Below are 8,175 nucleotides of genomic sequence, written 5' to 3' on the forward strand. Positions count from 1 at the left end.
CAACGGCAAGCCACCTCCATTAGGACCTTGCCTAGTAAGGCGGTGCGGGTCTCCCGCATCGTTCCCCTACGCTCTGTAAAGAAGCGTGGGACTTCATTTACATTTCCATTATTGACTTAGTTGTCACCTCTCATGATCGCAACCGTTAATGATGATTAACAAAAGTTTTACAGAACTTCGTAGTGCAGTGAGCTCATCTCCCCTAGCAGGATTTAGTTGGGCATTACGCTGACAATTCATGTTATTAAATGTAGATGCGAGAGACTTGTCAATTTTGATTTAACATTACTTTCAAAGTTTAAAAGCGTAGTAATAAATTTCAGTTACTAAAAACCACAGCACTGAATGAGTTCAGTTTGTTTCAATTTGGCCGCCTTGCAAATAATGAACAAAAAATATTGAAAATCATTACATTCCGCAATATCTCAGTTAAGCTTTGTGTATTTTGGTATATAAATAACCAGTAGCCCCTGAGACCCTTATTAATAATTACACTTTGCGCAAGAATACGAATATTTTCCTTTAGAAATAGCAGCGCTCATGCAAACTAATTATTAGAAGGTTGTGAGTAGCGCGTTGTGTTTGAAAAATATTGTATCGTACGTACGTCGGGGCAGCCGATGTCTGTTCCAGTGTTATCGCGGTATAAGTTAATTAAAAGTCTCATGCTAGCCCACAATATTTAAAGCCACCCCAACCAATATCATAAAATAAAATCATAAAAATAAAAGTATGTAATTATCCCGTGATAAATTGGCCACACACACATATACACTTATACCGTGATAAGTGGTTTTCTTTGTTAATAAAACAACACTGTATTTTTCTAAACGGAGCACATATGAAATACACACACCTCCCTTATTCATAGCGACCCCAAAATGGCGGTCTACAATTACTCGCTAAAAAACGGCGTGCTAGCTGAGCGCGAATCCTTCCTTCCTCCTAGTACAAGAAAAACTCCTCTTTTCTTTTTTTAACAACTGAAAATCAAAAATATTTGAAGGTAGGCATGGCTCTATGATGGGCTACCATCTTTTCTCTTTGCCTTTAAAGAAGACGAAAACATAAAAGAAGTGCAAAAGGCTTATCACAAATGCCCCCCTACTGTATACTGTCTGAAATAACAACATACTCACTTCTATTACTTCGAGCTACTCGAGTATCTGCGAACCCATTCCGTATGCTAGGAACCTCGTTAAAAGTCTGCAGTGGTACACTATGTCAAACGTTTTCCGGAAATGTATGAATGCTCTATCTGCCAGCTGCCTTTATCATTGATAGGGAAGCAAAATGAAATAAAAGAATTCCAGTCCACTTGCAGCCCCACCGGCCTTCCCTTCGGAAGACTGCATGGAGACGGACTGCCGAGGACGTCTGCGAGACGGCCGTGACAGTGGTGTGGTGTGGTGTGGTGGGCGGAGATTATCGTTCTCGGCTAGGCAGACGGGGGTCGCTGACCGCCTCCGAAAACGCCGCGAGCAGCGGTCAAGTTCAGCTTCCCCCCGTCCCCCCCTCACTCTATCATTCTCTCTCTCTCTCTCTCTCTCTCTCTCTCTCTCTCTCTCTCTCTCTCTCCCTCCGTCTCTAACGACGATGCCGACAGGCCTCCGCTGGAGTGCACCGGGCACACAGCTGCGCTGTCCTTATCGGCGGCCCCAATTTGGTAGTCGCGCCAGCGGATGCCCTTTGTGATTAAATTTTACAAGCCGAGTCCTCTTGCAAAAGTAAATGAAATTTGCACAAGAGCGCTGGTCTAACATCGTACAATGTCGTCCACGATGATTCGGAAGAAGAAACATTACGGTTAAAGCGGCGTCGATGATTAAATGACTACACATGCATCTACATCTACAGAAATACTACACAAGCCATCGTATAGTCAGTGGCGGAGGGTACCTCGTACCCAGGGCCGGTTTAAGGTACTAGTGACACGCGCAGCAACGTGGGGCGCCGAGCTGAGACTGTAAAATTATTGAAACTTCCTGACATTAAAAATGTGTGCTGGACCGAGACTCGAAGTAGCACTATCACTAGCAGGTTCGCAGGAGAGCTTCTGTAAAGTTTGGAAGCTAGGAGACGAGGTACTGCCAGAAGTAAGGCTGTGAGGACGGGGCGTGAATCGTGCTTACGTAGCTCAGTTGGCAGACCACTTGCCCGCGAAGGGCAAAGGACCCGAGTTCGAGTCTCGGTCCGGCACACAGTTTTAATCTGCCAGGAAGTTTCATATCAGCGCACACTCCGCTGCAGAGTGAAAATCTCATTCTGTAAAATTATTCTTGCGTGACATAAAACAGTGACACTTATATTTGTAAACATCCTACGTCTCATCCCCGGCGGGGTCAGGGATTTTCTCTGCCTCGTGATGACTGGGTGTTGTGTGATGTCCTTAGGTTAGTTAGGTTCAAGTAGGTCTAAGTTCTAGGGGACTGATGACCATAGATATTAAGTCCCATAGTGCTCAGAGCCACTTAAAGTCTGCTTTAGGCGGTGGCGCGGCACGGACCTGCTGTCCCGGCCGCGGGCGCGCGTGGACGAGGAAGTGTTTACACCGCCGGTACTCGCGCGTGTTGTTGTCTGACTCGATCGCCATGGCACACAATTTTCGAAAGACTACGCTCCAATTTTCGTTCGACAACAAATTTTCCAGACCCAAAGCTTTCGAAATAGAGCGTTTTTTGAGGGAAGAAGTTCGTTTACCTGCTACAGACATTATTGGAATACACCTGTCCATTGTAAGCAGTACAATGTAGGTAAAGATGACCGATGAAGTTGCGTGTGAAAGAACTCTCTCCGCTGCTCGAAGAGGATTTAAATTTCGACACTCTGATGGCCATATCAGCGATGTAACAGTAGCTCCTTCAGGATTGGGTGTGACGGTCATTCGGATCTTTGAATTGCCCTTTGAGGTGCCAGAATCGATGGTTACTGAATCGCTGCGACCATATGGAACGGTACTTAGTCATACTCCTGAACGCTGGGCAAGTTTTAGTACCTATCCTGTGCTAAACGGCGTGCGACAGGTGCGGATCGTCCTTACTAAACATATCCCGTCTTATTTATACATTGGCGGATGTCGAGCTATTGTGATCTACGATGGCCAGCCACGCACCTGTTCTGGCTGTGGTGGAGAAGGACATATCCACTCGGAGTGCATACAACGCCGCGTCGTGCAACTGCCACACGGAGAAGCGTCACAGCGAGAAGTTCCCACGCAACTGCCGATGACGTACGTGTCGGTGGCTCGCCGGGAGGTGTTGCCCGGTTCGGAGCGTGACAAGGACGTGTTAATGCAAGAGCAGACCGAGTTACGGGAGCATGGAGGTGACTCGGAGAATGTCCCTACACCCACGTCACGTCAGTTGAGGGAGGAACCTTCCGAAAACTCACATGAAGCACGCGGCGTGGAAGTAGAGGTCGAGACAGCGGCGCCGGCAACGGACCAACGAACGATCGACGAACACAGTGAGGCAGCAGAGGGCAGGGCACGCAAACAGCGATCGCCGAAGCGTCGCAAAAAGCGTCGACATAGTTCGAGTGACACGTCCCCCCCTAGCCTAGGGGACACGGAAGGTATCGTAGCCGAAGAACTGTCTGACACAGAACACGTGCCTTTAGAGGACGCTGACAGGATTCCGTCAGATGGTGACCGGATGTCCTGCCTTTCAGATGGTCCCTCTTCATTGACACCGACTGACCCAGCGCTGCCGACGAAGGAGTCAGGGACACCAATGTCCCGGCACCCACGTCGAAATACATGATGCATACCAATACGTCAATGGCAGGGAGGTAGGAACGATTCCTGTTTGCAGTTCAGTTAGGCAAGGATGTCCCTTGTCGATGATACTGTTTACAATCGCGCTCGAACCATTGATGCAGACTCTTAGACGGACTCTAACAGACGTCCGACCCGTGCGCTCGTTCACGTGTCGTGCATATGCCGACGACTTGATGATACTCGTCCGGTCGGAGAACGAAGTAAGTAAGGTGGTTACCCTTCTTACTACGTACGGAGTAGCTGCGGGAAGCAGGGTCAAAATGAATAAAACTAAGATCATGCATATCGGTCGAGGGCTGGACGCTCTGCACAGTCCGTTTACGACGGTGGACATTGAAACACGTATGTAACATAGCAGCGATGGCGAGGCATTGTAGGATCTGTGACCAGAGAGTATGTGCTTGACCGCGCGAGTGTTGCGAGCGGTTCTCAGTCTGTCGGTCAGTCGTTGCGAGTCTGTAGCTCTGTCTAGTTGAGGGCAGTACTCAGTCAGTAGTCGTTGAGAGCAGTTCAGTGGTAGTCGTCGTGGAGTACGCTAGTAGTCGTCATGCAGAGCAGTCTGTGGGCAACACTGGTCAAGATGCTGAATGAGGTATATTGTTAATTAAGGTAATCATCAGATAATGTAAAGTTCATTTATTGTAATTAATTTCCAACAAGTGCCCCAATAATAATTTGATTTCAAGCTAAGCATTTTTTTATAAACAATTCTTTTTTTTAATAATATTTCCGTTGCATTTCCTTAAAGAAAAAATTTCCCTTAAAGTAAAAAAAAAATATATATATAACAATTATATTTGCGATGCATTTCCTCCAAGCTGTGCGCAACAATAAGAGCAGAAATTTGATTAGCAGTTACAATGAGGTAAGAATTTAATTCTGATTTATGCACAGGGCCAAAGACCGATATTTCGGTTTAATTGAATTATCATTATCACTGAAGTTTCATTAGTACTGAATTGTTTTTCATTATTTTTGTGGGAGCTTACGCCAGAGTCAGATTGCGAATTTTTGTTTAATTGTCATTGTCAGTAAATTTCATTACGGGAGGTTACACTTGGCTCCCATTTGTATTAAATATTGTCATTTTCTTTTAAAAATTTTTGTGGGGAGGTTACACTTGGCGACACCCAGTCCAGGATCGTATTTCGTTGAGAGTCTTTTGAAAAACAGTCAGATATCTGCTCTTATTTGCTTAAGTATAATTAGGATTTGGCGCTACGCTTTTACTAATCTTGTGACTTTCTTTCTACAGGTCAACGGCAATTCGTTGCTCTGTTGCATTTGTGTGTTGTTTTTGCATTTGTGCTTATTGTTTTGTGAATATTTGTGAATATTGTAAAAATGCCGCGAAAGACTGTGAATAGTGTATCGCGAGGTATTACGAACGAAATTACCGGCACAAACGACTTTACCGATAGGACTTGTGACACGCAGTGTAATGATGACAATCCTGCGTTCACTAACAATCAGTGCATTCCAACCATTAATGATGACTTTTTTCTTAATGATGAACGAACGAACTCGATTGTGTCTTCTGTTGATTTGACGACAATCGATGACGCGGAGCGCCCTATTGTAATGAACGCTGCCCAGCTTAATACAACCGGTTTACTAAATTCACGTGACGAGCAGACAAATTTGTCTAATGAAAATGAACAAGCTACACAAAGTACGCCGGAGTTATGTAATTCCGAAATAATGACCGACAGTGTACATTCGACTGATAGACGTTTTTGTAAATTACAGAATGACCAAATGGTCACACAATGCGCGACAATTGCAGGTACACCATTAAACAGTGCTGAGAATAGAAATGCTGACTTTGGGTCGAATCCAATTATGGCATTGTTGCTACAAATGACTAAGCAGTTTAATGAAAAACTTGATAACAATTCCAAACAACAGAGTGAAGATAATAAACAATTTAAAGAAAATTTCAAAGAACTTAGTGAACAGGTCAAACACCAGAACGAAAAACAAGACAAACTTAGTGAACAGGTCAATCAACAGAACAAACAGCTAAATGAAAAATTAGACGACAATTCCAGACAGCTTAGTGAACAAATTAGAGCTGTTGCCGCGCAGTGTCATGACACTAAGGAACAGTTGCGCGTGGAAATTGAGGCTTGTTCACGTAAAAATAGCGAAGAAATTAAGTCTGTTGCGCAAGAATTAAGGGAAATGCAAACAGCCGCAACAGAAACACTTAGAGCGGAAATTAGTACAGTCGCTAAACAATGTTCTGAAAAAGCTACACAATTACGGGACGAGTTTAAAGCTATGACGATAGAACTTTCAGGCACAGTGGACGCAAAGATAGACGCGAAATTCGAACAGCAGAACACTCAGATTAACGAGCGCTTTAATCAGCACATACAGAACAGTGATACGCGTTTCCGTAAATTTATTCAAGATCAAAATAAAGTCAAACGTCAAGTCATGGAAACAATCATTGCACAGAGACAGGAAGACAAACGTAAAATGTTCGCGAAAGCGAAGACGTATGTAGATAATAATATTACTACAGTGTCCGACAAAATTAATACCATAGAACAGTTGAACGCGGAATTACGGGATGAAATTTCTGATCTTAAATCAAAAACAGATACACACACAGTAAATATTCAAACAGTGACAGACAGATTCGAACAATTAGAACTAACACAGGATTGCGATGTCATCAAAGCTGATGTTAAAAAACTGAGCGAAACTACGCGTAAGTTGCAAAAACAGATTAATGCGTCCGATTCTAAAACCGATGATCAGGCAAAAATACTGACTGAAAAATATGATGAATTGGCCAGTCGTATTGATGCTATCGAAAGTGCTAATGATAATAAATCAGACGATACTGCACCGGTTTCATTTAATCAAACACCTGAATTTCAAAATTTACAGCAGACAATTAATGAGATCGATTCATCTAATAACACGTTGCGTAGGAAGTTGTCAAATTTACAACAAGAAGTAACAGAGATTAAAAACATTTCAGTTAATAACACATCACAGCAGGCGCCACTTTTCGAACATTTGCCAGACTCGCGCAACGCGTTTAATTTGGGTAATCTACAAAGAGTACGCGATTTAAAATCTGAAAAGCTACGCAACTTGAAATCCGAACTGACACAGACGAACAGATTCACACACAAACCCGAACGTGTTTTCAAATTCAATGACGAGAACGTAGATTACGAGCAATTTTTATCCGCCAGAAAATGTAAAGAATTTAATAATGACAGCGTACAGGTACACGCTTTGAACTGTATGCGACAATTTATTTTTGTACTTTCACCGCTATCACCTGTAATGCAGAAGCTAGCTTTGAACCTAATACGACAATTTGCTCTTGAATTTTTACCAACATTTCGTGTAATGCAAAAACTTGAATTAGTATGGATACAGCAATTTATTTCTGAATTTTTACCGCCATTGCGTCTAGCGCAAAAGCTAAAATTTATTTCTAGAGCGTAATAAACCTCAGGGGATTCATTATGCTTTAATGAATATGTGCCGTAGCGAGCATAGGGCCCCGAGCTGTAGTAGTGCTGTTTCATCTTTAGTTTTCTGCACTGCTGCCTTCTCTTCTACTATCCTTTATATCTATCAAAACCGCTCTTTAACTATTGCTCTATTTAGAATTAAGAATATGTAACGCAAACCCAATAAGACAAGTATATACCGAAAGTGACAGTTCTCTTTAGACACTCCCGAAATCACAATTACCAGCGTAATTTTAATAACTGACAAAACTTTAATCATCAGTACGTATAAAATTATCAGTATCAGTAAACACATTTTTGTAACAATAGACGTTTTTACCACAACAGCATGAAAGTCAGCCGCTTAACATTCCTAACCAACAATGCAGTGTACAAGGTCAACCAAACTTTAATGTTTCGCCGCGTGCACGTATAGTCACAGCTACAACAAATAGTAGCGCACGGCAGTAAGGAAATAACTACGTACAAAAAAAAAAAAAAAAAAAAAAACAGTATTTCAATCTCTATCGCAATGCGCCGTATGGAAATGACTATCACGACATACGTAAAATTAATTAGCACAATTTTCAGCGTACAATCAATAACACGTCAGATAGAATTTGATTAAATACAGTACAGGTTGCATATTCCAATAATGTAAGTAATACTTTTGACACACAGAATCTTGTTCACGAAAATGTTATTTGAAACACGCTTTGTTGAATGCTCCACTTTTATCGCACCCAGATCTTACCAGAAATTTTTCCATTGCCACCGACAGTTCTAACACCGCTTTAGGCGTACACATTTTCCAGGAAATTGAAGAAGATGGTTCGATAGTAATTAAAAACATCGCATTTGCAAGCCGCATTTTGTCATCTGCTGAACGAAATTACTCCGTTACAGAACTGGAAA

At 42.6% G+C, this 8,175-nt stretch overlaps 1 long non-coding RNA gene across 1 annotated transcript in view; it reads right to left on the reverse strand.

Moving 5' to 3' along the window:
• The window catches only part of LOC126161398 (uncharacterized), a 58,072-nt gene extending 56,842 nt beyond the window's left edge, over nucleotides 1–1,230 (reverse strand). Inside the window, exon 1 of the long non-coding RNA XR_007534909.1 lies at nucleotides 1,140–1,230. This is a non-coding gene — a long non-coding RNA (uncharacterized LOC126161398). The remainder of the gene's footprint in view (nucleotides 1–1,139) is intronic.
• Between the last annotated feature and the right edge of the window lie 6,945 nt (nucleotides 1,231–8,175).

This window comes from Schistocerca cancellata, chromosome 2 (genome assembly GCF_023864275.1).
Source record: "Schistocerca cancellata isolate TAMUIC-IGC-003103 chromosome 2, iqSchCanc2.1, whole genome shotgun sequence".
Lineage (NCBI taxonomy): Eukaryota > Metazoa > Arthropoda > Insecta > Orthoptera > Acrididae > Schistocerca > Schistocerca cancellata.